We start from the raw sequence: 26,368 nt of genomic DNA on the forward strand, positions 1-26,368 counted from the left end.
ACCGATCACAAGAACCTGCTATATCTGGAGTCCGCGAAACGTCTGAATCCCAGACAAGCTAGGTGGTCATTGTTTTTTACCAGGTTTAATTTTGTCGTTACATATCGTCCTGGGTCAAAAAATGTAAAGGCGGATGCCTTATCTCGTAGTTTCCCGGGGGCCGGGAATACGGACGACCCGATTCCTATCCTTCAGGAGGGGGTGGTGGTTTCGGCAGTATGCTCTGAGCTGGAGGAGGAGGTATTGGAGGCTCAGGGGGACGCCCCTGTTGGACCTCCAGGGAGATTGTTTGTTCCAGATCAGTTGCGACAAAAGGTGATCGAGGCACACCATAACTCAGTTTTTGCAGGACACCCGGGGAGTAAAGCAACTGTGGATCTCCTCTCGCGTCGGTTTTGGTGGCCTAATTTACATAAGGAGGTGGTAACTTTTGTCGCGTCCTGTGGGGTTTGTGCGCGCTCTAAGACCTCACATACCCGTCCGTCTGGGGCCCTCTTACCTTTGAAGATCCCGGAGCGTCCTTGGACTCATCTGTCTATGGACTTTATTACGGACCTCCCTCCGTCTTTGGGTAAAACGGTCATACTCGTTGTAGTGGACAGGTTCAGCAAGATGGCACATTTTATCGCTCTTCCGGCTCTCCCTAATGCTAAAACTCTTGCGCAGGTGTTCATTGGGGAGATTGTGAGGCTTCACGGGGTACCCTCCGAGGTGGTGTCTGATCGGGGGTCTCAGTTTGTGTCCAAGTTCTGGAAGGCGTTTTGTGCACGGCGGGGGATGCAGTTGTCATTCTCATCGGCTTTTCATCCTCAGACCAATGGTCAGACGGAACGTATGAACCAGAGCTTGGAGACATATCTCCGGTGTTTTGTGTCAGAGAACCAGGAGAACTGGGCTTCTTTCTTACCTCTGGCAGAGTTTGCTCTTAATAATAGGCGGAGCGAGTCCACTGGTAAGTCCCCGTTTTTTGGGGCATATGGTTTTCACCCCCAGTTTTGTACTTTCAGTGGGGGGGGCTCTTCGGGGGTTCCTGAGGAGGAACGATTTTCCTCATCACTCGCTTCAGTATGGAGAGGGGTGCTGAAGAATCTGAATACTATGGGGAACCGATACAAACGTATGGCTGATAGGAGGAGAGTGTCTGGTCCGGACCTAAGTGTGAACGATCGGGTATGGTTGTCTACCAGGAATATAAAACTTAAGGTTCCCTCCTGGAAACTGGGTCCCAGGTTCATCGGGCCGTACAGAATCAGTTCTATTATTAATCCGGTGGCATTCCGTCTTGACCTCCCCCCTACGTTTAAAATTCACAACGTGTTTCACAGATCATTGCTTAAGAGGTATGTGGCGCCGGTGGTACCGTCACTTTTACCTCCCCCTCCAGTGGTTGTCAATGGTAACTTGGAGTTCCAGGTATCGAGGGTCATTGATTCACGCTTTAATCGCCGGTCCCTTCAGTACCTGGTTCATTGGAAGGGGTATGGTCCTGAGGAGAGGATGTGGGTTCCTGCGTCGGATATTAACGCAGACCGATTAGTTCGGGCCTTCCACACGACTCACCCGGATAAACCTGGCCCTGAGGGTCCGGAGGCCCCTCGTAGAAGGGGGGGTACTGTCACGGGTGTGTTGCCACGAAGATCGTCACGAGTACACAGCCTGACTTCTCGCAGCTGACTTGTTGGTGCTTTGTGTTTCTCGGCAGTGAGGGAGTTAATTCTCTCTCTCTCTCTGGGCTAGATGAGGTCCAGCCTCGCCCAGCTGCAATCAATACTTCTGTAGTGAGACTCCTTCATATACCTGCTGGTCTGTTTGGGAGGTGTCGGTGAAAGCATTTCATTCAGACTGACAGAGCGGATCGTGGTGTTTGGAGTTGCTGAGATAAGTGTATTTGGAAGTGTTTTTTCCCTTTCCTCGCTTTATCATTTATCTCCTTTCCCGTTGGTTTTCCCTCTGTTGTAGTTGAGAAGTTGTTTGTATGCAAGGTGGTTTTGGTTTTTCCCTTGTACTGTCTCGTTCGTCTAAATACTGTGTTTGGGCATATTATTTCTTGTTCCCTTTGGTTGTGATCGGGGTCCTTCTCAGGACTAGATTACTGAGGTGCAGGGATCTTCAGGAGGTAGGGGTTACGCTGGCGGCCTGGACCTCTGTACCTTTAACAGTACCTCCAGGTTGAGGGATTAGTCAGGGCCCCAGCTTAGGGTCAGCTTAGGCCCCCTACCTCCAGTATACAGAGACAGCGTGACAACGGGTGACCTCTTTGGCGCGCTCCTGGAACCGGATGTCAATCCGGGTGGCAAGTGTTATTAAGTCGTCGAGAGTGGTAGGAATGTTCCGACCGGCGAGTTCATCTTTAATACGGCCGGACAGACCCTCCCAGAAGACAGACACAGAGCGTCGTTATCCCAGGCCAGCTCCGAAGCAAGAGTACGGAACCGTATGGCATATTGGCCCACGGTGAGATCTCCTTGACGGAGGCGTAGCAGAGACGATGCGGATGAGGTCTTCCGTCCGGGTTCGTCGAAGACTTTCCGGAAAGCCGTGAGAAAGGCTGGCAGGTCGGACACCAGGGGGTCTCCTCTCTCCCATAGAGGATTTAGCCAAGCCAGTGCCTCCCCCGTGAGATGGGACATGATGAAGGCAACTTTGGCCCGGTCGGAGATAAACTGGTGGGACAGGAGTTCAAAGTGCAGGGTGCACTGGTTTATGAAGCCCCGAGCTTGAGCGGGGTCGCCTCCGAAGCGAGGAGGTGCAGAAAGCCGGGGTCCGGGGCAGGATACCATGGTATTGGTAGGCAGCGGCGCTGCCGGGTTGCGAGTCATGACACTAGCGGTGGTTGCTGGTGGAGCAGTCAGAGTGTCCAGGCGAGAGTTGACATTCCGCAGGTGACCCAGGATGGACTCCTGTTGGGACCTCTGACGGGACAGTTCATGACATAGGTCCGAGAGCGAGGGAGCTTGGGTGCCACCGGGTTCCATGGCCCGAGCAAACTGTAACGGGTCTGGGAGGCGGAACCTCTGAGCAACTATACAAGGGGGCGGTCCTTGTAAGGAAGCGGGTGGCGCCCAGGGAAGACGGGCAGGTAGTCACAGCAAGTGACAGGGACAGTCTCTGGGTAAACGGGCAGATGGTCACGGCAAGTGACCGGGACAGTCTCTGGGTAAATGGGCAGGTGGTCACGGCAAGTGACCGGGACAGTCTCTGGGTAAACGGGCAGGTGGTCACGGCAAGTGACCGGGACAGTCTCTGGGTAAACGGGCAGGTGGTCACGGCAAGTGACGGCAGAGCCTCCAGGTAGGCTAGCAGGCTGGTAGCAGGTGGACGCTCCCAGGTGAGCGAGCAAGAGTCTCTGGACAGGCAGGTGGTCACAGTACGTGACGGCGGAGCCTCCAGGTAGGCTAGCAGGCAGGTAGCAGGTGAGCGCTCCCAGGTGAGCGGGCAAGAGTCTCTGGACAGGCAGGTGGTCACAGCACGTGACGGCGGAACCTCCAGGTAGGCTAGCAGACAGGTAGCAGGTGAGCGCTCCCAGGTGAGCGGGCAAGAGTCTCTGGACAGGCAGGTGGTCACAGCACGTGACGGCGGAGCCTCCAGGTAGGCTAGCAGGCAGGTAGCAGATGAGCGCTCCCAGGTGAGCGGGCAGACGGATCTATAGACAGACTGGCAGAGCTGGTAGGCAGACTGTCGGACCGCAGGAATAGCAGCAGATAGACACGAGGCAGGCAGGTATCAGACAGGAAACTGGTAGGTAACTGGCAGGTAACTGGAAACGGGACCTGAGGGCTGAAGCAGAGTGATGAACTGTGCTACAACATTGCTCGGGCACCTCCATTTTGGAGGAGCTACCTTATATATGGTGAAGTCCTCCGGCCATTGGCCGGGGACTCCTTAGGGCGGCGCGCGCGGCCCCTTTAAGAGAGGGGGAGCGCGCGCGCCCTAAGCACCGTGGCCGGGAAGCAGCGCGCGCTGCCAGCAGAGCGGGAGGAAGACGCCGGGCACGGAGCGGAGAGGTGAGGGGAACAGCGTCCCTGCCTAGCAGGAGGCAGGGACGCCAACGCTACAATTAGCAGCACATAATGATAAATGAGGGAGGGATTTACCATTAGTTGGTATAGGGGTAGTGGCAACAGTTAAAGGGGATGTCCAGCACTTTTATATTGATGGCTTACCCTTAGGATAGCCGACCAATATCAGATTAATGGGGACGCGACCCCCGGCACGCGCGATCAGCTGTTCTTGGTGCCGGTTGGATGTGATTATTTGCAGACTGGAACTGCACAGTGCCGACAACTGCATAGTGGCCACGGCGGGGTACTGCAGATCCATTATATTCGTATCAATAGGATCAGGTGTGCAGTACCCGGCAGCGGCCACTATACAGCTGGCAGAGCTGTACAGCACGGGCGCTGGCACCGCGTCCCACATTGCTTTAAACTGCTCGCGATACTCATCTCTCCACGTTCCTCCGCAGTTCCGGTGTCTTACGACTCTGTGACAATTCAGGGCAGAGGGCGCGATCACTACAGCGCCCCCTCTGCTGAGCAGTCACAGTGCAGAGAGCCGGAACACGCTGTGGAGACAGGACCTGCAGCCAGCGGGGAACAAGGAGAGGTATTTGATTATTATTATTATTTTTATGTATGGAGCATTATATGGGGCCCATACTGTATGAAGAATTATATGGGGCCCATACTGTATGGAGCATTATATGGGGCCCATACTGTATGAAGAATTATATGGGGCCCATACTGTATGAAGAATTATATGGGGCCTATACTGTATGAAGAATTATATGGGGCCCATACTGTTTGGAGCATTATATGGGGTCCATACTGTATGGAGCATTATATTGGGCCCATACTGTATGAAGAATTATATGGGGCCTATACTGTATGAAGAATTATATGGGGCTCATACTGTATGGAGCATTATATGGGGCCCATAATGTATGAAGAATTATATGGGGCCCATACTGTATGGAGTATTATATGGGGCCCATAATGTATGAAGAATTATATGGGGCCTATACTGTACGAAGAATTATATGGGGCCCATACTGTATGAATAATTATGTGGGGCCTATACTGTATAAAGAATTATATGGGGCCATACTGTATGAATAATTATATAGGGCCCATACTCTATAAAGAATTTTATGGGGCCCATATTGTATGAAGAATTATATGGAGCCCATACACTATGGAGCATTATATGGGGCCCATACTGTATGAAGAATTATATGGGGCCCATACTGTATGGAGCATTATATGGGGCCCATACTGTATGAAGAATTATATGGGGCCCATACTGTATGAAGAATTATATGGGGCCTATACTGTATGAAGAATTATATGGGGCCCATACTGTTTGGAGCATTATATGGGGCCCATACTGTATGGAGCATTATATTGGGCCCATACTGTATGAAGAATTATATGGGGCCTATACTGTATGAAGAATTATATGGGGCTCATACTGTATGGAGCATTATATGGGGCCCATAATGTATGAAGAATTATATGGGGCCCATACTGTATGGAGTATTATATGGGGCCCATAATGTATGAAGAATTATATGGGGCCTATACTGTACGAAGAATTATATGGGGCCCATACTGTATGAATAATTATGTGGGGCCTATACTGTATAAAGAATTATATGGGGCCATACTGTATGAATAATTATATAGGGCCCATACTCTATAAAGAATTTTATGGGGCCCATATTGTATGAAGAATTATATGGAGCCCATACACTATGGAGCATTATATGGGGCCCATACTGTATGAAGAATTATATGGGGCCCATATTGTATGAAAAATTATATAGAGCCCATACTGTATGGAGCATTATATGGGGCCCATACTGTATGGAGCATTATATGGGGCCCATACTGTATGAAGAATTATATGGGGCCCATAATGTATGAAGAATTATATGGGGCCCATACTGTATGGAGCATTATATGGGGCCCATACTGTATGAAGAATTATATGGGGCCCATACTGTATGAAGAATTATATGGGGCCCATACTCTATGGAGCATTATATGGGGCCCATACTGTATGAAGAATTAAATGGAGCCCATACTGTATGAAGACTTATATGGGGCCCTTACTGTATGGAGCATTATATGGGGTCCATAATGTATGAAGAATTATATGGGGCCCATACTGTATGAAGAAATTTATGGGGCCCATAGTGTATGAAGAATTTTATGGGGCCCATAATGTATGAAGAATTATATGGGGCCCATACTGTATGGAGCATTATATGGGGCCCATACTGTATGAAGAATTATATGGGGCCTATACTGTATGAATAATTATATGGGGCCCATACTGTATGAAGAATTATATGGGGCCTATACTGTATGAAGAATTATATGGGGCCCATACTGTATGAAGAATTATATGGGGCCCATACTGTATGAGGAATTATATGGAGCCCATACTGTATGGAGCGTTATATGGGGCCCATACTGTATGGAGCATTATATGGGGCCCATACTGTATGGAGCGTTATATGGGGCCCATACTGTATGGAGCAATATATGGGGCCCATACTGTATGGATCATTATAATGGGCCCATACTGTATGGAGCATTATATGCGGCCCATACTGTATGAAGAATTATATGGGGCCCATACTGTTTGAAGAATTATATGGGGCCCATACTGTATGAAGAATTATATGGGGCCCATACTGTATGAAGAATTATAAGGGGCCCATACTATATGGAGCATTATATGGGGCCCATACTGTATGGAGCGTTATATGGGGCCCATACTGTATGGAGCATTATATGGGGCCCATACTGTATGGAGCAATATATGGGGCCCATACTGTATGGAGCATTATATGCGGCCCATACTGTATGAAGAATTATATGGGGCCCATACTGTATGAAGAATTATTTGGGGCCCATACGGTATGAAGAATTATATGGGGCCCATACTGTATGGAGCATTATATGAGGCCCATACTGTATGAATAATTATATGGGGCCCATACTGTATGAAGAATTATATGGGGCCCATACTGTATGAAGAATTATATGGGGCCCATACTGTATGGAGCATTATATGGGGCCCATACTGTATGAAGAATTATATGGGGCCCATACTGTATGAAGAATTATATGGGGCCCATACTGTATGAAGAATTATATGGGGCCCATACTGTATGGAGCAATATATGGGGCCCATACTGTATGAAGGATTATATGGGGCCCATACTGTATGAAGAATTATATGGGGCCCATACTGTATGAAGAATTATATGGGGCCCATACTGTATGAAGAATTATATGGAGCCCATACTGTATGGGGCGTTATATGGGGCCCATACTGTATGGAGCATTATATGGGGCCCATACTGTTTGGAGCGTTATATGGGGCCCATACTGTATGGAGCAATATATGGGACCCATAGTGTCTGGTGCATTATATGGGGGCCATTATTCTGTATGTAGCATTATATAGGGTCCATTATTTTGTTTGGAGCATTATATGGGGTCCATTATTCTGTATGGAGCATTATTTGGGGCCCATTATTCTCTATGGAGCATTATTTGGGTTCCATTATTCTGTATGGAGCATTATATGGGGTCCATTATTCTACAGTACAGACCAAAAGTTTGGACACACCTTCTCATTTAAAGATTTTTCTGTATTTTCATGACTTTAAAAATTGTACATTCACGCTGAAGGCATCAAAACTATGAATTAATACATGTGGAATTACATGCTTAACAAAAAAGTGTGAAAGAACTGAAAATATGTCTTCTATTCTAGGTTCTTCAAAGTAGCCACCTTTTGCTTTGATGACTGATTTGCACACTCTTGGCATTCTCTTGATGAGCTTCAAGAGGTAGTCACCGAAAATGTTTTTCACTTCACAGGTGTGCCCTGTCAGGTTTAATAAGTGGAATTTCTTCCCTTATAAATGGGGTTGAGACCATCAGTTGTGTTGTGCAGAAGTCTGGTGGATACACAGCTGATAGTCCTACTGAATAGACTGTTAGAATTTGTATTATGGCAAGAAAAAAGCAGCTAAGTAAAGAAAAACGAGTGGCCATCATTACTTTAAGAAATGAAGTTAGTCAGTCCGAAAAATTGGGTAAACTTTGAAAGTGTCCCCAAGTGCAGTTGCAAAAACCATCAAGCGCTACAAAGAAACTGGCTCACATGAGGACCGCCCCAGTAAAGGAAGACCAAGAGTCACCTCTGCTTCTGAGGATAAGTTTATCCGAGTCACCAGCCTCAGAAATCGCAGGTTAACAGCAGCTCAGATTAGAGACCAGGTCAATGCCACACAGAGTTCTAGCAGCAGACACATCTCTTCAACAACTGTTAATAGGAGACTTTGTGCAGCAGGCCTTCATGGTAAAATAGCTGCTAGGAAACCACTGCTAAGGACAGGCAACAAGTAAAAGAGACTTGTTTGGGCTAAAGAACACAAGGGATGGACATTAGACCAGTGGAAATCTGTGCTTTAGTCTGATGAGTCCAAATTTGAGATCTTTGGTTCCAACCACCTTGTCTTTGTGCGACGCAGAAAAGGTGAACGGATGGACTCTACATGCCTGGTTCCCACCGTGAAGCATGGAGAAGGAGGTGTGATGGTGTGGGGGTGCTTTGCTGGTGACACTGTTGGGGATTTATTCAAAATTGAAGGCATACTGAACCAGCATGGCTACCACAGCATCTTGCAGCGGCATGCTACAGTCACCAGACCTGAACCCAATCAAGATGGTTTGGGGTGAGCTGGACCGCAGAGTGAAGGCAAAAGGGCCAACAAGTGCTAAGCATCTCTGGGAACTAGTTCAAGATTCTTGGAAGACCATTTCCGGTGACTACCTGTTGAAGCTCATCAAGAGAATGCCAAGAGTGTGCAAAGCAGTCATCAAAGCAAAAGGTGGCTACTTTAAAGAACCTAGAATATAAGACATATTTTCAGTTGTTTCAAGTATATAATTCCACATATGTTAATTCATAGTTTTGATGCCTTCAGTGTGAATGTACATTTTTCAAAGTCATGAAAATACAGAAAAATCTTTAAATGAGGTGTGTCCAAACTTTTGGTCTGTACTGTATAAGGAGAATTATTGGTGGCCCATACTGTATAAATCTAGTAGCATTATATGGGGTCCATTAATCTGTATGGAGCATTATATGGGGTCCATTATTCTGTATGGAGCGTTATATGGGGCCTATTCTGTATGGAGCATTATATGGGGCTCATACTGTATGAAGCATTATATGGGGTCCATTATTCTGTATGGAGCATTATATCTTGTCCATTATTTTGTATGGAGCATTATATGGGGCCCATTATTCTGTATGGAGCATTATATGGGGTCCATTAGTCTGTATGGAGCATTATATGGGACCCATTATTCTGTATGGAGCATTATACGGAGTTCATTATTCTGTATGGAGCATTATATCGGGTCCATATAATGGTAGGTGGTAGGTAGTGTATGCTTCATCATCAGATCCTTATTACCCTATCAGATCCTGCTGGAGATGAGGATATAAGTTAATTGACAGTTAAACAGTGACAGGTTGGGTGATTCTCTGCACTACATAAGTAGTACAGTGTATTATGGGTGGTATCGCATGTTCGAGTCCCTCATGCTTGGGGTGGGATGTGATGTCTCTCGGTGACAGGCGACAACGGCTCATGTAAAGCGTATAATTGCTACTGTCTAATGTAACATCCCTGGCAGCGTGTGGGCATTGCTTACCATCTCCTACCATGCAAGACCGCCAACTTTTCTATCAGTCCTGGCTGCACACTTTGCTCCATTACTTGCTGTGTGCATGTCTCTTGTCTGATAGCTTAGGGCGGCGGTGCTGTTACTTCCTGATTCTTAAAGTTACAGTGTGCGCAGTCCTAATGCGTCCCCAGCCTATTGCTGTGAGTCACTGGATACTTAAACCCCCTCCACCAAGTGGGAGGGGCCAGAGAAACGCTTTATTGCAGTGTGTTCTGTGCAACTGAGTTGCCAGGTCCTGTCCTGTATTTTGTCTGTTTCCGCCACCCTGGGGGCTGAGTACCCAGGCCTGTTACCTGTATCTGTGACTTCTAGTCTGTTTCCGCCACCCTGGGGGCTGAGTACCCAGGCTCGTTCCTGTATCTTGTTCCAGGTTCAGTTCCTGTCTGAACTGTGTCCTTGCCCGTTACCTTTTTGTCTCTATGTCCGATTCTTCCCTTTTCCTGCAGTATCTGAACCTGCACCTAACTCCAACTCGTTGTCTCTGTACTTCTGTTTGTGAGTTTTGTGTCCACTCGCTACTTCATTGCAAGTACCTTGTGTGTATCTGGTTCTGCTTGTCCTGTTTCCCAGCCTCCGTATCTACCTCCTATGTTCTAGCTATCTTCCTGTGTTTCCCAGTCTGTTCCATGTGAACAGAGCCCTGTCCTGTCTGCCTGCACCTGCTGTTCCGCTCTGCTCTGCTTGTCCTACACGCATGAGGTTCTGCTCTGCTCTGCTCCGCTTGTCCTCCGCGCCTGCAGTTCCGCTCAGCTCTGCTCCGCTTGTCCTCTGCGCCTGCGGTTCCGCTCTGCTGTGCTCCGCTTGTCCTCCATGCCTGCGGTTCCGCTCTCCTCTGCTCCGCTTGTCCTCCATGCCTGCGGTTCCGCTCTGCTCCTCTTGTCCTCCACGCCTGCGGTTCCGCTCTGCTCCTCTTGTCCTCCGCACCTGCGGTTCCGCTCTCCTCTGCTCCGCTTGTCCTCCATGCCTGCAGTTCCGCTCTGCTCCTCTTGTCCTCCACGCCTGCGGTTCCGCTCTGCTCCTCTTGTCCTCCGCACCTGCGGTTCCGCTCAGCTCTGCTCCGCTTGTCCTCTGCGCCTGCGGTTCCGCTCTGCTGTGCTCCGCTTGTCCTCCATGCCTGCGGTTCCGCTCTCCTCTGCTCCGCTTGTCCTCCATGCCTGCGGTTCCGCTCTGCTCCTCTTGTCCTCCACGCCTGCGGTTCCGCTCTGCTCCTCTTGTCCTCCACACCTGAGGTTCCGCTCTGCTCTGCTCCGCTTGTCCTCCGCGCCAGCGGTTCTGCTCTGCTCCACTTGTCCTCCGCCCCTGCGGTTCTGCTCTGCTCTGTTCCGCTTCTCCTCCGCACCTGCGGTTCTGCTCTGCTCCTCTTGTCCTCTGCGCCTGCGGTTCTGCTCTGCTATGCTCCACTTGTCCTCTGCGCCTGTGGTTCTGCTCTGCTCCGCTTGTCCTCCGCGCCTATGGTTCTGCTCTGCTCTGCTTGTCCTCCGCTCCTGTGGTTCTGCTCTGCTCAGCTTGTCCTCCGCACCAGCGGTACTGCTCTGCTCCACTTGTCCTCCACGCCTGCGGTTCTGCTCTGCTCTGTTCCGCTTGTCCTCCGCGCCTGCGGTTCTGCTCTGCTCTGCTCCGCTTGTCCTCTGCGCCTGCCGTTATGCTCTGCTCCACTTGTCCTCTGCGCCTGCGGTTCTGCTATGATCCGCTTGTCCTCCACGCCTGTGGTTCTGCTCTGCTCCGCTTTTCCTTCGCGCCTGCGGTTCTGCTCTGCTCCGCTTGTCCTCCGCGCCTGCAGTTCTGCTCTGCTTGTCCTCCGCACCTGCGGCTCTGCTCTGCTTGTCCACCGCACTTGCGGCTCTGTTCCTGTATCCCAGGTTGTACTGGTCCCTATACAGCCTGCTTTCCAACCTGCCAGTATCAACCTGTCTGCATACCTGCCGTGCCTGCCAGTACCTGCTTGTCTGCATACCTGCCGTGCCTGTCAGTACCCGCCTGTCTGCATACCAGCCGTGACTGCCAGTACCCACCTGTCTGCATACCAGCCTAACCTGCCGTTCCTGAATTCCCCGGTGTGGGTCAACAGCTGTGACCGGGGTCTGACCTGGAGTAATACCTGGGCCACCTCCCACGTCCCTCCTTGGACCACGGAGTCGATTAAGCTGTCGTGTGTTCGTGGTCGGATCTGACGAGGCCCCTAGTCACGCCCCTCCAGGCACTCCTCGGTTCGTGGCCCAGTGGGACCACTAACCACGCTCACGCCAGTCAGTCCAGGCGTGAGCGTAACATCTAATAGTAACAGGACAGGGAGGGGTTAAACGTGCTAGTAATTAATCTCTATTGGAAATGAATCTTCCCCTTATTGATATCAGAAAGAACAAGTGACCTCCATAAACAAAACAAACCATGATACCAAGACCAATAATACCACATACAAGAGAGAAAAACTGCCACACCATGACCAGACCACATATTACCACCACATAGTGACCAAATAATACCACATACATGGAATAAATACCACCACATCATGACCAGACCACATATTTCCACCACATAGTGACTGAATAATACCACATACAAGGAAAAATACCACCACTCCATGACCAGTCTTCATATTACCACCACATAGTGACTGAATAATACCACATAATAGCAACAAATACCACCACACCATGACCAGACCACATATTACCACCACATAGTGACCGAATAATACCACATGCAGGGACAAATAGCATCACACCATGACCAGACCACATATTACCACCACATAGTGACCGAATAATATCACATACAAGGAACAAATACCACCACACCATGACCAGAACAACATAGTACCACCACATATTGACCAAATAATACCACATACAAGGAATAAATACAGCCACACCATGATCGAACCACATATTACCACCACATATTGACTTAATAATACCACATGCAAGGAACAAATACCGCAGGTCACAAACTGCTGGAGATGGACCGCAGCGGCGGTGATAATACATGAAGATGCAGGAAAGTGAGTATCAGACAGTGGACTTGCATTTTAAGCAACACTCCAGAGCTGCCATAAACAAAAATGGAGTGGTGCTTTCAGTATTTGCTGTGTTTTTTTCCAGCAAAAACGGCAGCATTTCTTAGTACCAACTAACGTCTCCGCAACAGAAATTGACATGCTGCGGTCTGGAAAGACGTGCCACATATTCGTGTCCGCAGGAGCACGCAGACGCATAGTAGACATGGAATTTCTACAAATCCCATCCACTATGCTGTAACATCTGGCCGCTGCAGATTGAATGCAGCACAAGTGCTCTGCGTGCAATCCGCAGCAATTACTGACCGTGTGCACGTGCCCTAAGTGAATGAGATTCCTGAAGTCTCATGCACACGTTGCTTAGTTTTGCCTTGTACATTTGAAGTAATTTCAGATCTGCAGCGTGTCAATTCTTTCAGTGTTTTTCATCCTATCCAATGCAAGGGAGGAAAGAAAGGCAAGTAAAAAGCGCTTAATACAGAAGACATGTTTTTGGTGCAGAAATGTCTGCAGCAAATAATGTGTGCACCTACCCATACACACGCTATTTCACACACACAAATTCAGATATATGCCTTATACGGTATATACCCAAGTGCACACATATAGGAATTGCAGTGTACAAACACACAGACACAAACATGCATTACACACATGGCACATGTATTAGACATACACATCACATGTACTGTGCATATATTATACACATGTACACTTTGTGTAGAGGACATGGCGTCATGCATCCTCCTCAGTCTCATGCAATGCGGTGGGGGGCACAGGACCCTCGCTAAGCTCTCCATGTGCAGCTCTGTGCATAGTGGACTGCTCCCCTTCCCCTCCCGTTTGCTGACTACTAGCTGTTCTGGAAAGACATGAGGGGGAGGTATAATGATTGCTGTGAGGCTGCTGAGAAGTAATAATGGCAAATAGGCGGCAGGGGGACTAGTATCCCCATAGCAGAGCAGACTAGCAGAGAGGAGGCTTTTTCAGCCTGGAGGCAGCAGTCTGGTCTGCAGGTGTCTCCGGGGAGTGGGCTGAGCCTGCACTGTCTGAAGATTGCAGCCGCCGGAGCAGAACACTGAGTGCAGCACTGCAGCGGCTCCTGGTTGTTCTGATGAGGAAAATCCACATGTGTAAAAACCGCATGTGTGATTCAATAGCAGAAATGCACACAAAAACGTTACATGATGATCAATAAAGTTTGTTTAAAAAAAAACTATTCTCTAATTTCAACATGAAGACATGAAAAACGCATGCATAAAAAAATGCATCAAAAATCGCAAGTAACCTAATTTGCATATTAGGTGCGGAAATTCAGCAAAAATTATGCAGCGTCAAAACCGCAGCTAATCCAGACGGTGTGCACATACCCTGTTAGCTCCTCTCCTGCGTTAAGTACAGACACTTGCAGGAGCGGTCACGTGTGTGTTGTGCTCCCAGGTGCAGGAGAGGAGACAGGAAATGTAGCGTTTCTGTGTCAGGCTGCTCTGGAAGAAGGTGCCCACAGGTATGGGGCTCAGGTGCCGAATGTAACTGGCTAACAACGCCCCTGCCCTCGGTCCTGGTTAATTTGTCAGCGGCGCGCAGCTTCGCCCCATCCTGGCTAAGCTTAACCTGTTTTTTACAAAGTTGGCAGAGTTGGTCGGCACCAACTAAAACCACAAAAAGTCGAAGAATCTCAGGAGCAAAATGAATGAACCGGGGAACATGTTTTATCATATACAGGCCCTGGAGTGGAAACATTATACCAGCAGTATTGTATGGTACTGTGGTGTTGATAGTAATATATACCTCAAATCAACTCCAGGCCTTTTATCTGCTCAATTGAGAATGACATAACGAAGGGATTGCCCACACCTGTCCATGAAATAGCCTTGGAGTCAATTGTCCAATTACTTTTGGTCCCTTTAAAAACAGGGTGGCACATGTTAAGGAGCTGAAAATCCTAAACCCTTCATCTAATTTTAATGTGGATACCCTCAAATGAAAGCTGAAAGTCTGAACTTCAACTGCATCTGAATTGTTTTGTTTAAAATTCATTGTGGTAATGTCTAGAACCAAAACTAGAAAAATGTTGTCTCTGTCCAAATATATATGGACCTAACTGTATATATAATGTGTGTGTATATTTATATATATAATATATGCATGTGTATGTACATATATATATCTTGTAATGCCCCGTCTCATGCTGCACATAACACATCTGCATCTCTGGCTGCTATGGGCATAAAAGGGGACAAACTTATGGTGTGGCACCCATGCTCCCCTGACCTCTACCCCATTGAGAACCTCTGGAGCATCATCAAAAGGAGTGTCTATGATGGCGGGAGGCAGCTCACATCTAAGCAACAGCTCTGGGAGGGTATTCTGTCCTCATCCAAAACAATTGAAGCAGAAACCATCCAAAACCTGACAAATTCAATGGACGAGAGAGTTCAGAAGCTCCTTTCGAACAAGGGGTCCTATGTGCAAATGTAACATCACCTAGAATAAAGTTTTGAGTTGAAAACTGTTTGATTTCAGTTTGTAATAACCGGCTAATGCTTAGAATTTCAAAAATGACCATTTTTTTGTTCTTTATTAAAATGAAAAGGTTGAAAACTCTGCTGTGCATAATAATTTGGAACGTGCAGTTTGAGTGTTTTTTTTTTTTTTTTAAATATACTGTTATCATAGGCAGTTTGTACAAAAACCTTTCAATTGTACTCTAATAGTTATTTGACTGGAAAATTACAATGACTGCAATTCATATAGGTAATTTGGGAAAATCTGAGAAAATATTATTTGCATAATAATTTGGAACACAGTGTATATATCTCTCCCTAACTCAGCAGCACCCTCTCTACACTGTCTGATCCGGAGCGACTGTGTCCCAGATGGCGGCGCCCGGTTTTAAATACTCGAGGTGACGCTGTGCGGCCAGCCAATCACTGTAATGCCCACAAACAACATGGCTGCGGCATTACAGTGACTGGCTGGCAATCCCTCCATGTTCATTGGCTCTGTAAAGAGCGCCAAACGTGCAGGGCGGAGACCCGAGCTCCCGCCCGAGTAACCCAGAAATGCTCGGTGCTCACCGAACATCCCGAGTAGTGAGATGCTCGGGCGAGTAACGAGCAGTGTCGAGCATGCTCGCTCAACACTAATCTTCAGTGAGATGGACACCTGGTTATGGGACTCGCTGTAACTTTAAGAAGAATGTCTTATATGAAAAATGTGTTATATATTTGAAGAAAGTTTTATAATGTTTTGATACAAGTAACCAGTAACGTTTAAGAAAAAGTGCCTCCCATAAAGGGAAGAAAGCGTTTGTTTATAATCTTATATGTGATGCATCTAAAAATTGCATGTCTGTAAAATACCATGTTTTTACTCTGTTCCAGCCCGCGGACGTGCTGTGTTTTACCAAGGGGGTATGTGGCGCCCCTGAGGGTTCAGTCGCCACAGAGGTACTGCACCTCACCCAGAGGTGTAGCATCTCATTCTCTCAGGTAAGGATGGAGTGCTGCCTGGGACCCTAACACCTGCACCCAACACTACACTACTCCAGACCGGCTGGAAGGGCAAGATGCACTGCTTTCTGCTGGCCCCGTCCCTGGCTGGAGTGGGGGGAACCAAAGTGAGGGGGAACCATGTAGTGGGTGTGGGTGGAGGACGCAGACCAGGGGAGCACTTGAAGAAGAGACGTATATATAGAGGGAAGCCATCTTTTTAGAGAGACGGACGGAGAGAGAGAAAGCGAGAGGACGAGAGGAGCGGAGGCTCTTCAGGAGCTCTGCTCGGGAGGCGGGCTTAGCCTGTCATGCCCAAGACTGAGAGAGGAGTGGGAGCAGGAGGAAAGCTCCAGGAACTGAAGGGATCCCAGGGGGTATGGTGAGTGCGGGACGGCACCCGTATGCCCGAGTCTGCCGGGCGGTGGAGGGATAAGGCCGCAAGAAGGGAACCGGTCCGTGGGCTAGCCGAGTTACATTAGGTCTCAGCTAGAAAACCGGAGGCTTCTGCACTTTCAAGGTGCAGTTGCCACATCCGCACCTAAGTCGCCGAAAAGGTCACCAAGTAAGGTCCGGGAACTCCAGGCTGCCCAGAGGAATCTCAAGGTACCAGATCGGGACTTTATGTGGCGGGGCGCAGGGCATGAGGGAGAGACCCAGCGCGGGAAGTCGGCTAAGTAAGAAACATACAGAAAGGGGTCCCATTAAGTGCTCTTGAGTGTTGAACCCCTGCCTGGTGAATGCAGCGCGACGTGGGAGGCTGTCACCTGTACAGTGCAGCCCAAGGAATTTAACAACTATGAGTAAACTCGGATGACTGCACCCCACTGTCTCTGTCAGTTACTGCTGCTGCGCCATCACTGCTGCACCACAACGCCCAGCATCACCATTTACACCTACACTGCCTGTGGAGAGCCGCACCAACCCAGCTGCCCTAACATCGGCTCTAGAGGTCTGCAGCAGCGCTGGTACCCATTACCAGGAACCACAGGTGGCGTCACGAGACAAAACCGTTTATCATCCCTTCCAGCAACAACCCCTTTTAAAGAGAGACCCCAGGGTACGGGCCCGGGAGCTGACCGTCGTGACATCCCACAGAAGGTCAAGGCCTGGGTACCGAGTTTCCCCCATATCCCCCTGGGCGAGTCAATAGTAGCACAGCTGCGGATCAAATGGAGAAAGTAATTTCTCCATCTCCTCTGTTGCTGGTGTCGGCGGGAAGCACACTGCACTCGGGTGATATCCAAGTGAAGTACAATGTTTCACACGCACCCATAGACTTATATGGGTGTGTGCAATCCGAATCCAGCATGCTGCGTATTTTTTTCAGTCCGATCGCGATCCAATCAGAAAAAAAAAACAGCACAGAATCATCGATTAAAATTGGACTGAATGCAATGCGATTTTTTTATTGGATTGCATATGTCCAATTTAATCGCAAGTAAGAGCGAGCCCTAAGAGATACTATGAAATGAAATCCCACATACAGTACAGACCAAAAGTTTGGACACACCTTCTCATTTAAAGATTTTTGTGTATTTTCTTGACTATGAAAATTGTACATTCACACTGAAGGCATCAAAACTATGAATTAACACATGTGGAATTATATACTTAACAAAAAAGTGTGAAACAACTGAAAATATGTCTTATATTCTAGGTTCTTCAAAGTAGCCACCTTTTGCTTTGATGACCGCTTTGCACACTCTTTGCTTCAAAAGGTAGTCACCGGAAATGGTCTTCCAACAATCTTGAAGGAGTTCCCAGAGATGCTTAGCACTTGTTAGCCCTTTTGCCTTCACTCTGCGGTCCAGCTCACCCGAAACCATCTCGATTGGGTTCAGGTCTGGTGACTGTGGAGGCCAGGTCATCTGGCGTAGCACCCCATCACTCTCCCTCTTGGTCAAATAGCCCTTACACAATCTGGAGGTGTGTTTGGGGTCATTGTCCTGTTGAAAAATAAATGATGGTCCAACTAAACGCGAACCGGATGGAATAGCATGCCGCTGCAAGATGTTGTGGTAGCCATGCTGGTTCAGTATGCCTTCAATTTTGAATAAATCCCCAACAGTGTCACCAGCAAAGCACCCCCACACCATCACACCTCCTCCTCCATGCTTCACGGTGGGAACCAGGCATGTAGAATCCATCCGTTCACCTTTTCTGCATTGCACAAAGACACGGTGGTTGGAACCAAAGATCTCAAATTTGGACTCATCAGACCAAAGCACAGATTTCCACTGGTCTAATGTCCATTCCTTGTGTTCTTTAGCCCAAACAAGTCTCTTCTGCTTGTTGCCTGTCCTTAGCAGTGGTTTCCTAGCAGCTATTTTACCATGAAGGCCTGCTGCACAAAGTCTCCTCTTAACAGTTGTTGTAGAGATGTGTCTGCTGCTAGAACTCTGTGTGGCATTGACCTGGTCTCTAATCTGAGCTGCTGTTAACCTGCGATATCTGAGGCTGGTGACTCGGATAACCTTATCCTCAGAAGCAGAGGTGACTCTTGGTCTTCCTTTCCTGGGGCGGTCCTCATGTGAGCCAGTTTCTTTGTAGCGCTTGATGGTTTTTGCAACTGCACTTGGGGACACTTTCAAAGTTTGCCCAATTTTTCAGACTGACTGACCTTCATTTCTTAAAGTAATGATGACCACTCGTTTTTCTTTACTTAGCTGCTTTTTTCTTGCCATAATACAAATTCTAACAGTCTATTCAGTAGGACTATCAGCTGTGTATCCACATGACTTCTGCACAACACAACTGATGGTCCCAAGCCCATTTATAAGGCAAGAAATCCCACTTATTAAACCTGACAGGGCACACCTGTGAAGTGAAAACCATTTCCGGTGACTACCTCTTAAAGCTCATCAAGAGAATGCCAAGAGTGTGCAAAGCAGTCATCAAAGCAAAAGGTGGCTACTTTGAAGAACCTAGAATATAAGACATATTTTCAGTTGTTTCACACTTTTTTGTTAAGTATATAATTCCACATGTGTTAATTCATAGTTTTGATGCCTTCAGTGTGAATGTACAATTTTCAAAGTCATGAAAATACAGAAAAATCTTTAAATGAGAAGGTGTGTCCAAAGGTTTGGTCTGTACTGTATGTCAGTTCTTTCCTATTAGATTTCCATTGCTCTTAAATGGCCTGATTGGTGTAGCTACCCAGTAAAAAGAAAGGCAAGGTCTCCCCTACATAAAGACCCCCAGCTGGACATTTGGTACATATAATTAAGTACACTACATTAGATGTGATACAGCTGAACGTACCTGGGATCTTGTAGCCCTGATGTGAGTTGGGGATCTTTATCTTGTCTGTGGTCGTTATAAACGGACAGGTTTTACATTTTTTCTGGTTGCAAGGAAAGGTACCTGTAGCTGGTGGAGATGACAGGGAGCTTCTGACAATGATGCTTCTTAGATTTGGGGGCTGCCTGAAACACAGAAGTGAGGGGTCTGGAAATATGGATTGTAATTGGGCATCTTTTTGTAGTAAGGGTTGTAGTTTCCGTGCAGCTCTTCTTAGCACCTCCAGATTTGGATTGTAGATGACTACTAGAGGCACCCGGTTGTTTTCTTGTTTGCGTTTGTAATGTAAGAGATGATTCCTTGATATTCTGGTGGCTCTTGTAATCTGCTTTTCAATTGTTCTTGCATGGTAGCCCTGTTTCAAAAAGGTCTTTCTGAGGCCATCAAGGTGTTTGTCTATCCATCTGGTTGGAGCATCTCCGATTGTATCTGATGGCTTGGCTGTAGACAATAGAGTTTTTTATGTGCTTTGGATGGAAACTGCCCCATTTAAAGTATGTAGGACGGTCGTTTGGTTTCCGATACAAGGATGTCTCTATTTCATTGTTCTGTAGCTTGATGATGGTGTCCAAAAAGTTAATTTCAGTACAGGAGTAGTTGAGTGTTAGGTTGATGGTGGGATGAAATCGATTAAAGTGTTCATGGAACGTCTTCAGCTGTTGCTTAGACCCCGTCCAGATGATTAAAATATCGTCAATGAAACGATAGTAGGCCAGAGGCCTGATGGGACATGAGGACAAAAAGTCACTTTCAAGCTTGGCCATGAAAAGATTTGCGTACTGTGGAGCCATTTTACTTCCCATCGTTGTACCTGTTTCCTGTAGATATACTGTATGTTGTTATCAAATTCTAAGTAATTGTGGGTGAGGATGAATTCTGTAAGTTTGACCACAGAATCTGCAACAATTCCTGTATTTTCTATGAAGATTTTGCAGGCATTTAATCCATCCTTGTGTGGGATATTAGAATACAAAGATTCCACATCCATGGTGGCCAGGATGGTTCCTTCCGGTAGAGGACCTATTGCTGCTAGTTTATTCAGTAGGTCTGTCGTGTCCTGAATGTAGTTGGGTGTACTCTTTACCAGTGGTTTAAGAACACACTCTACCCACACATGAAATAATTGGTCTTCCTGGATTTCCAGATTTGTGGATTTTGGGGAGCATATAGAATGGCCCTATTCTTGGACTCTTTGGTATCAGGTCATCGGCTCTTATGGATTCGTCAGGCAGACACGATACCAACTTGTTTAGTTCCTTGTAATAGTCCTGTGTAGGGTCAGACTCCAGTTTTTTGTAGTAGCGCGTGTCCATCAGTTGTTTGTTTGCTTCCTTCATGTAGTCTGATGTGTTCATCATGACTATTGCACCACCCTTGTCTGCAGGTGTAATGATGATTTCTTTGTTGGTTTTCAAAGATTGTATGGCCTTTCTCTCCTGTGCACTGATGTTGGATGCTTGTCACCTGTTTGTGTCTAAGATGGTGGATTTTATCACATGTCTGAAGGAGTCTATATATGTATCCAAATGAGGGTTTCGTCCAGGTGGTGTCCAATCTGACCTCTTCGTTGTCAAGATCCCTTTTCCTTCAGTTAGGGTGGGTTCTGAATCTTCTGTAGCATTGAAGTATTCCCTCAGGCGCAGTCTCCTGAAATAATTTTCCATATCACTACAGATTTTAGTTTTATCTAGGGCCTTAGTAGGACAAAATGAGAGTCCCCTAGAAAGCACAGCCAACTCCGCTTTGTTGGGTGTATAATCTGAGAGATTGATGACACAGTTAGATGCTTCTGTGTCTGGAATGGAGTGGTTGTCCAAATTGTCAGGTTTTGGCTTTATTTTGTAACTGTTTGTATAGCGTCCTGAGTTTAGGCGCAATCTGTGCAGCTTCTTTTCCTTGTTATGAATCAGAAGGGTCCGTAGTTTGTTATAGTATTGCTGTAATTTTTGCTCTGTGTTTTCTGTAAGTGTTTTCCTCCAAGTTTCAAATTGCCCTTGGACTTAACTCTTGATGCTGTAGAAGACATGGTTCCTTAGTCTCTCAGAAGTTCTGTGGCAAAGGTTTTGTGCATAATGAGTATTGTAGGTATGATGAAGAGACCTGATGAAGAGACCTGAGTAGTCTGGAAAGCTTGCAATTTGTTACCATCTTTTCAGTTAGCCATTAAAAGGTATCAACCACTGAGGACTCTCAAATCTAAATATTTTTCTATCTACTGGCTAACACGGTACGAGAATATATATTTTCCCTATATTTGTACTGATATGGTATTCACTACTGGACCAAACCTTATTGTGTTAAGTTCTCACGATGAGTTTTTGGTGCTTTGTATTTCGCTGTGCAAAAAGAACCGAAGCGTCTTACAGCCTCCAGCAAAGCTGATGGGATTTGTAGAAATCTTATGAGCACTGTGCCTGCGGTGCGATTTCAAATCTGCAACATGTCAATTTCTCTTGCGAGTTCTCTGAGTTGTATGTGTGGATTTTCCCCATAAAATTGCATTAGATGCGAAAATCCGCAGGTAAAAACTGCATATGTGTTTTTAGTTTGTTTCCACAGCGGAAGCATACTAAAACCGCATGTAATTCCCACATGAATAAAGTTTTGTCAAACCCATATACCAGGAAGTATCAAAAATAAAGCTGCTTAATTAAAAACATTCCATACCAAAAAGAGAGAAAAAACACTCAAAAATGCAATGAAAAAACACAAGTAACCTAATTTACCTAATAGGTGCTGAAATGCTGCAGAAAATCTGCAACATCAAAAAACTCTCATGTGGCAATGTGCTTTAATCTCTTCACCCCCCGCATCCCCCCAGCCTGTTTTCACCTTCATGACCAGGCCAAATTTTACAATTCTGACCAGTGTCAAATTAAGTGGTAATAACTCTGGAGCGCTTCAACCGATCCCAGTGATTCTGAGAATGTTTTTTCGTGACATATTGTACTTCATGATAGTGGTAAAATTTGTTCAATATGACTTGCATTTGTTTGTGAAAATACTGGAAATTTGGCAAAAATTTTGAAAATTTAGCAATTTTTAAACTTTCAATTTTTATATCCTTAAACCAGTTAGTCATGCTGTACAAAATAATTTATAAATAACATTTCTCACATGTCTACTTTACATTAGCATCATTTTTGACACAGATTTTTTTTTGTTAAGAAGTTAGAAGAGTTAAAAGTTGATTAGCAATTTCTCATTTTTCCAGCAAAATTTAAAAAAAAATAATTTTTGGGACCACATCACATTTGAAGTGACATTGAGGGGCCTATTTGACTGAAAATGCACCAAAGTCACACCATTCTAAAAACTGTACCCCTCAAAGTGGCCAAAACCACATTCAAGAAGTTTATTAACCCTTCGGGTTCTTCACAGGAATTAAAGCAATGTGGAAGGAAAAAATGAACATTTTACTTTTTTTCACAAAAATGTTGTTTTAGTCCCAGACTTTTTATGTTCACAAGGGTAACAGGAGAAAACGGACCCCAAAATTTGTTGTGCCATTTGTCCTGAGTACGCGAATACTGCATATGTGGGGGAAATCTACTGTATGGGCGCACGGCAGGGCTCGGAAGGGAAGGAGCATCATTTGACTTTTTGAACGCAAAATTGGCTGTAATCAAGAGCGGACGCCATCGCCGTATTTGAAGAGCCCCTGATATGCCTAAACAGTTGAACCCCCCCCCCATACACAAGTGACCCCCTTTTGGAAACTAGACCCCTCAAGGAATTTATCTAGATGTGTGATAACCAACTTTTGGTGCAATTTCTCCTGAGTATGCAGATACTCCTATATGTGGGGAAAAGCTAAGGTTTGGGCATACATCAGGGCTCGGAAGGGAAGGAGTGACGTTTTGGAACATAGACTTTGATGGAATAGTTTGCGTGTGTCATATCACGTGTGGAGAGCCCCTGATGTGCCTAAAGAATGGAAACTCCCCACAAGTGACCCTATATTGGACTAGTGACCCTATATTGGAATTGATCTAGTGTTTTCCTGGTATATGAATTTTATAATGTGGCATACGTGAGATGTGCAACAGATTGGCATACATGAGTTGTGTAGAGTGCATCAGGTTGGCATACATGAGTTGTGTAGAGTGCAGCGTCGGCATCTCTGCACGCTTCCTCGCTCTCCCGGCAGGGACGCTGACTCACTCACCGCTGCAGACACCGTCGTTGCACTTCCTCCTCCTTGTGCTGCTGCCCGGGGTCTGTGCACCACGCGCAGATCACCAGACACTGTGCTTAGGATACACACGTTCCCAATCTCTTAAAGGGACAGAGCGCTGTCCTAATGTGTCCCCAGCTGTGCTCCAAAATGTTATGTAAAATGTTCCCAATAAAAGCTTAAGCTCAATCCACAAAAAAAGCAAATACCCAGTCATGTCCATCATCTGTTGTTGGAAATATAGGGGGCTTCCACTTTACTGGTAGCACAAAGGCCCTGGAAAAGCATCATGGCTCCTCGCCTCTCAAAAGAAATCTAGCGAATACTGCGCTACCAAATCCAAATGCCCTTCTAAGTCCCAGTGTGTCTAAACCACAAGTAGCGTCCACATGTTTGCCATTTCTGTAGCAATGAAAGCCAGTTTAATTTACGGGTGCATGTCTCCAGAAGCATGAGCTGGGCATAATGTACTGGTCACTACAACGTACTGGTCACTACAATGGCAGTTTGCAATTTTCATTCTCCAACTTCCACTGCTTCTTGTTTCTGGAAAACACCCATGGAGTGAAAATTGTTGCCAAAGGGGTATAATTTCTAAAAATTCTAAAATGGGGTAATTGGAGAGAAGAGTCTACTCTTCTAGCACTTAGGGGCTCTGTATATGGAGACAGCAAGCTATTCAGGAAAATCTGCGCACCAGGAGGCAAATAGAGCTCAGTCCCTCCCGAGTACAGCCAAATATGGGGTATTTCTACATTCAGCAGAGATTGCGGGACAAATATTGGTGCCACTTTTACCCATTTCCCAGTGTGAAAATGTAAAATCTGGGGCTAAAACAAAATTTCGGTGTTAAAAATTTAGTTATTTTTTCTTCACTGCCCAATGGTATAAAATGCTGTGACACACATGTGATGTCAGTATGATCACTGCATCTTTAGATGAATTCATTGAGAGGTGTAGTTTGTAAAACTGGGTCACTTATGTGGGCTTCTGGCACCTCAGGGGCTCTACCAATGTGACATGGCACCTTCAAACCAGTCCAGCAAAATCTGAACTCCAATAAGGTGCTTCTTCCCTTCTGAGCTTTCCCCTTTGCCTGTAAAGTAGTTTTCGACTACATATTGGGTATCTGCATACTCAGGAGAAATTGCACAACAAATTTTGGGGTCCATTTTCTCCTGCTATCCTTGTGAAAATGAAAAAAAATTGGGGCTAAAACATATTTTTTTCATTTTCACAGATCAACTTTCTAAACTTCTGTGAAACACCTGTGGGTTTAGATAAATTCCTTGAGGGGTCTAGATTACAAAATGGGGTCACTTGTGTTTTTTTTTCACTGTTTAGGCACATCAGGGGCTCTCCAAAATCGACCTGACACCCGCACACCATTCCATCAAAATCTGCATTCCAAAACATCACTCCTTCCTTTCTGAGCCCTACCGTGCGCCCAAACAGTTATCACCCACATATGGAGCATCTGCATACTCAGGAGAAATTGCACAACAAATTTTGTTGTCCATTTTACCTGTTACCCTTGTGAAAATGCAAAATTTGTGACTAAAAAACATTTTTATGGGAGAAATGTGATTTTTTTTTCACGGCTCAACGTTATAAACTTCTGTGAGGCACCTGGGGGTTCAAGGTGCTCACCACACATCTATATAAGTTCCATGAGGTGTCTAGTTTCCAAAATGGGGGGGGGTTTCCACTGTTTAGGCACATCAGGTACTCTACAAACTCGACATGGTGTCTGCTAATTATTCCAGCAAATTTTACGTTCAAAAAGTCAAATGGCGCTTCTTCCCTTACAAGCCCTGCCGTGTCCCCAAAAAGTAGTTTTCCTCCACATATTGGGTATCTCCGTACTCAGGAAAATTTTCACAACAAATTGTGCAGTGCAATTTCTCCTGTTACCCTTATAAAAATTCAAAATTTGAGGCTAAAAAAGACATTTTTGTGGAAAAATGTGATTTCTTTATTTTCACAGCTCAACGTTATAAACTTTTGTGAAGCACCTGGGGGTTCAAGGTGCTCACCGTACATCTGGATAAGTTCCCTGAGGGGTTTAGTTTCCAAAATGGTGTCACTTGTGTGGGGTCTCCACTGTTTAGGCACATCAGGGGCTTTCCAAACGTGGCATGTCATCCGCTAATTATTCCAGCAAATTTTACATTCAAAAAGTCAAATGGCGCTCCTTCCGAGCCCTGCCGTGCACCCAAACAGTAGTTTTCCCCCATATACAGTGGTGGCCAAAAGTATTGGCACCCCTGCAATTCTGTCAGATAATACTCAGTTTCTTCCTGAAAATGATTGCAATCACAAATTCTTTGGTCTTATTATCTTCATTTAATTTGCTTGCAAGGAAAAAACACAAAAGAGAATGAAGCAAAAATCAAATCATTGATCATTTCACACAAAACTCCAAAAATGGGCCAGACAAAAGTATTTGCACCCTCAGCCTAATACTTGGTTGCACAACCTTTAGCCAAAATAACTGCGAACAACCGCTTCCGGTAACCATCAATGAGTTTCTTACAATGCTCTGCTGGAATTGTAGACCATTCTTCTTTGGCAAACTGCTCCAGGTCCCTGA

Source organism: Phyllobates terribilis, unplaced genomic scaffold (assembly GCF_046119375.1).
Source record: "Phyllobates terribilis strain yellow unplaced genomic scaffold, ASM4611937v1 Scaffold_4__5_contigs__length_816908805, whole genome shotgun sequence".
Classification (NCBI taxonomy): Eukaryota; Metazoa; Chordata; class Amphibia; order Anura; family Dendrobatidae; genus Phyllobates; species Phyllobates terribilis.